Raw genomic sequence first — 5899 nt, 5'->3', positions numbered from 1 at the left:
GATTTTTTTTAATAACTTGGCCAAATTGGATTTCACAATTTCATATGGCCATACTTAGCAGATATTTTGCATTGTAGATGTTTATGGTGGATTTTGAAACACTATAAGAAGGTCAAAAATAATGCTATAAATTTTATTCAATATGTTATGATGAATACTTTATAGCGACTACTAGTAGAGATATTTATGACTTTTTAAAGTGCATACATTGTATAAGATGTAAAAAAAGAGAATTTATTAAAAATTGTACCCCAATTTTAACGATTTCAGTAATTTAACGTTTAGCTTGGAAACGGTCTCTGATGAAATGTCAACAACTCAAAATAAACTTGATACCTAGAGTCTATGAGATAACGATTATCGGATAGTATATAAAAATGAATAATAAGGCACCGAAATATTCCTTTGTTACACCGTTAACTAAATTTTTCATTTATATATTAATCAGTTTTTCCTCTACTTGACAAAATGAGGGTCGCTTATACTTTGGTCTTAATCTTGGCAATTATCCTCAATTATATTGGTGAATATATAAGTATAGTATATATCTATGATTAATAAACTATATTAAATATTTTCGAAAAGAACAATTTTTTGACGTAATAATTTCGCCCGAAAAATTAAAGAATCTTGGCTTCATAAATTATTTCAAAATTTGATGATTCTACTCAAAGCAATATATAGAGGATCTTAGAATCGTGTGCAGCTAGTTTAAAAAATTGAGAGGATATTTTTTCATTTTAATTGAAGAACAAAGCTATGAAGATGCAATTATCTGCATTTTCCGTAATTTAAAATTAAAATGGCTGCCCTAGTTGTCTGACTCCCTTTTGGGTGACGATTACGTAACTTTACCATATCCTACTTTCAACTTTCTACTTTTCACGTGTATGACTTTTAAAAAATGCATGTATCATTTAAAATTTCCTAGATGGCAAATTTTACTTCTTTCGCGCAGAATAAACCACGCAGAACAAACCACTTAGATCATTTTACGTTAACGCGTCTTTTGGAACACGTGTTGTCAAATTTTTGCGTAGACGCGGAAGCAACGGCTCTTGGTAATAATTTAAATCGCTGAAACGTGTTAAAGAATTGCGCGACATCCTGGCATCGTAGGGATTTGCAGAAAGCATAGCAGCTTTCTACCGTGTAAATACATACTTTTATACAGCACGACCTAACCTTGTTTTTATATGAATTTTTGTTACTTCTGTGCACAATTTCGTCACAATTTATCTTTTCACCTTAATATTTCGTGAGTAATTGTAAATTAGGAAAGAATAAAATTTATTTACAGGCAAAAAATATTAAAATAAACTTTTTTCCTTAGGTTATTATTATTATTTTCAAGTATTATTGGATTCAAATAAAACCTATATTCATTTTAAACTGACCTGTTCTCTTTTTTCAACCAAACCAGTTATTCCATTTAAAGAAATATGAAGGTCAAATAAAAAATTATATTTCTTTGATTTAACGAAATTTTTCATTTGAAGCAATCAAATATTTCTGTAATTCAAAGAAATATTCGGTTTGAAGGAATGAAATAGTTCTTTAATTTAAATGAATTTTCAGCCTAAATTAATGAAATATTGCGTTCAATCTAATAAAAAAAGTTAACAAAAAAATTTCTTGAAATCAAAGAAATGTTTCTTTGACCGCATATCAATACTAGAATTTTTTTGATCGAATGAATTAAGATTTAGATTGTTCGCAATGCCAAATGCAAATCGATTGTTATCAAACCTGGTATATCCTGCGTGTGCGGGCTGCGCAAGACAGCATTTTGCGGTAAAATATACAAATATGTGCGTTCACCAGACGTATTCTACAAGACCTTTTTCAAAATTCAAATTTTTCCAAAAGCCAAAATAGCTTTCAATGGTGAGTCTCCGATCCGGGTGCGTCTGCCCGTGGACCAGGTACTTTCAAACTTCATCTACGAGAACTTTAAAAAAATTTAAATTTTGTCAATAAGCAAAACAATTACAAAGGGTGAGTCGACGACCCGGGTGCGCCAGATCGCGAACCAGATCCTTTCAAACGTCATCAACCAGAACTTTTGTAAAATTCAAATTTTGTCAATAATTAAAACAATTAGAAATAGTAAGTCGACGACCCACGTGCACAGGATCGCACACCAGGTACTGTAACACGAACTCAACAGAAATTTCTTCTTTAAAATACAAATTTTGTCGACACCAAAAAGAACTACCAATGGAGAAGCGACGACCCGGGTGCGCCGGATCTTGGACCTGGTCATTTAAAACGTCATCTACGTTTTAAACGACCTGCTGCACTATCCCGTGCACCCTGGTCTTTGCCTCAGCATAAGTAACTATTTTTGATGTTGGCACAGTTTGAATTTTGAAATAGTTCTCGTACAACACGTATAAAATGAAATGGTGTACGATGCGGCGCCCCCGGGTAGTCGCCTCACTATTGGTAGTTATTTTGAATATTGGAAAATTTTGAATTTTAACAAAGTTCTGGTAGAATTCGTATTAAACTACGTGGTGCATGTTTCTTCATACCCGGGTCATCAACGCATCATTTGTGATTGTTTTGGTTGTAAAAAAATTTAATTTAAAAAAGTTCTCGTGGATGACGCTTTAAAGGACCTGGTGCACGATCCGGCGCACCCGGGTCCTCAAATCACCATTTGTAATTGTTTTGGTTGTTGACAACATTTAAATTTTAAAAAAGTTCTCGTAGATGACGTTTGCAGGGACCTGGTGCACGATCAGGAGCACCCGGGACGTCAAATCACCATTTTTAACTAATAATAATACAAAAAAAATGTTTATAAAAAGTAGCATTTTTTCAACAAAATAAAAAAAAAGTTAATGAATTAATAAAAAATTAATGAAATTCATTTTTTTTTTTATAACCGTTTTGGTTTAAGGCCATGAGACGAGTGCTTCTCGTTTAGTATCCGAAATTTTCAACTCGATGTGGCGTTTCGTGTGAATATAAGTTAGGAAATAAAGAAAGTGGCGGTAAAGTACAAATCTTGCCACGTGACCCACTCATCACATGGACTTAAGGAACGTTTATAACTTTCTTTTATGTTCTAGTCCATGGTTGCTTCTCTTTTAAAGTTTAAAGAATTGTATTGCCATAAAAAGAAAAGGGTGGCCGCTAGATCGGGAAACTTGGAAAACCAGGCAATGACCGGCAATTTTATGAGAGCAAGGAAAATTTTTTTAAATTAGAAGAACAATTTTTTACCGGGAATTTTACAAAATTTTAAAAATAAAAGTGTTGTCCAACTTTAATTTTAACCGGTTTTTGAACAATTTGTTAAATTATAATTTTTATAAATGATTCTATCGTTTAGTTTAGGATGGTTAATTCGAAAATTAATCACTTTAAAAATTTCCCATTTCAGATTTTTAATCTTTAAGCATATATTTTAATTTCAAGAATTGAAAAATGAAGTTTTTAATGTAAAACAAATTAGAAGTTTTTTAAAATCGACGATTTTTTTATAAAAAACAGGATGGTCGCCGGACAGAAAAACCGGCTATCTTACCAATTTTCAGAAGACAAATCTGCCCAAGTTCGGTTTTTATATAATAAAAGTAAAGTTTTGAAAATTTAAACAATTCAAAATTGAAAGCATTTAAAGTCGAAAATTTTTGATAAAAAATGGTTTTATTTTATCAACTGTAAATATGAATAAATAAATTATTTAAAAAATGTATCTGTACTCTAAGTATAGAAATCTGAACAATAAATGATTTGGCCAAAAAATTCTATATCCGTTCAAAATTTGGGAATTATTATTATTATTTTACGTAGCAAAAAGCTTTGAATATTTAAATCTTAGAAGAACTTTCAAACTTTTAGCCTCACAAATTTTAATTGTTCTATTTAAAAGGTGCTTAATTTTTAAGTGAAATTGTTAAGTTTTGACGCATGAATAATAATTGAACACTTATTATTTGTAGAAAAAATTTGATTAATGTTAAGTAATATTTAGTAGTTTTGAAAATATTGAAAATTAATTTTTTAAAAATTTTTTTACTTCTTGAAATCTTCCATGTCCTCCTTTGATCATTTTTGACATCTCTTGAAATCTTCTTAAACTTTTTTTGCAATAATTTTTCAAAGTAAAAAATCATTTTCAAGTTTCCTAAGGATCTTAATAAAATTTTTTATTCTTTGAAAGTTATTCACAATTCTTAAAAAAATTCTAAATTTTTTGTTTGGAATCTGCAAAAATCTACATTTTATTTTAAATTCGGCTGTAAGTATTTGAAATTATTGCAAGTTCTAAATTTAATTCGAATCTTTTTAAAACCTTTAAACATCTCTTATAATTGCTCTAATATTTTTACAAATAATAAGTGTTCTATTGTTAATTATAAATTAAAATTTGATTTTTTTATATTTACAGGATTTTTTAAAAGTTATAGAAAGAATTCCATTCATTTTAAGGTATATTTAAATGTTCCGAAAAAATTCTAAAATTATTTTGAATTGGGGAAACTTTTAAAGCACTTCTATAATGCTCAAGATTTTGAAATAAAATTTAAAAGCTTTTAAAGGATGCCTATACTATTTAAAATGAGAATAATCTAACTTCTTATCACAGAAATGTTAAGTTAAAAAAAAAATAATTTTATTATGTTAATGCGTCTAGCTTAAAATTACGGTCTACCTATAGGCATCCTGCCATTTACTTTACCTTGATACACTTGTTTCGGTAGTCGTTCGTTTGGCATTCTCTCAACGTATCCGAACCATATTAACCGATTTATTTCCCATGTGTCAACTAGCATCTCTTCTGCACCACATTCTTTTAGAATTTTCTCTAAATTTTGTCCATTAGGGGTTTCCCGCATATGATGCGCATGAATCTCATGCCAATTACGTTAATTTTACTCTTATCTTTTTCTTGATAAGTCCATGTCTCGATACGGCATAGTACAGTCGGTACAAGTATAGAATTATGTATTGCCATTTTAGCTTTATTTGATATATTTTTACTTCTGATAAGGGGACCTGCTCTACCACTAACCTTCTTACCTTCATTTATACGTGTATCTAACTCCTCATCTCTCTTCCCGTCCCTAGTAAATAAGCTACCAAGGCATACGAACTTATCAACTTGTTCAATTCTCTCATCATTTAATAAAATATTGCATAGTGTTTTCTCACTCTTTCCTTCGAACACCATAGTTTTTGTTTTATTTGCGTTAATTTTGAGTATTATGCTCTTCATGCTTGCATCTAGTTTATTCAGCATTCTTTGTAGTTCTTCGATAGACTCTGCCATAACAATCTTATCATCTGCGAACGCTAACCCACGTACCCTTCCTGTTTCGAGATCCATACCCTCTTCGTCTAAGAGAGCCATTCTTAAACACTTGTCCATTAATAATATAAATAACCATGAAGACATAACGCATCCTTGTCTAACTCCTTGAATAATATCGAAACAGTTACTCAGTTTCCCATTCACTCTTACACTCGCTTTGCTACCTGTATATATTGTTTTTATAGCTTGTAGGATCCATCCATTGACTCCATACTCTTTCAGGACTTCCCAAAGTTTACTCCTATCTACCTTGTCAAAAGCTTTTTCTAGGTCAAAAAATGCACAGAAAATTTTTTTTCCTACTCTCAAACTTTTTTCTGTTATTTGCTTTAAGCTAAATATTTGATGCGTACATGACCTTCCTGGCATAAACCCACTTTGGACTTCCCAAATCTTTGCTTCTGTTATTTTCATTACCCTACGAATAGGTATTTTTGAATATATTTTACTTACGGTGCTTAATGAGCCAATCCCTCTGTAATTATTGCACTCGCTTTTATCTCCCTTTTTCTTGTATATTGGTACGATAATAGCTTCTTTCCAATCGTCTGGGACGTCTCCCATCTCGAA

Source organism: Belonocnema kinseyi, chromosome 1, assembly GCF_010883055.1.
Source record: "Belonocnema kinseyi isolate 2016_QV_RU_SX_M_011 chromosome 1, B_treatae_v1, whole genome shotgun sequence".
Taxonomy (NCBI): Eukaryota; Metazoa; Arthropoda; class Insecta; order Hymenoptera; family Cynipidae; genus Belonocnema; species Belonocnema kinseyi.
Note: the sequence above shows the minus strand (reverse complement) of the source record.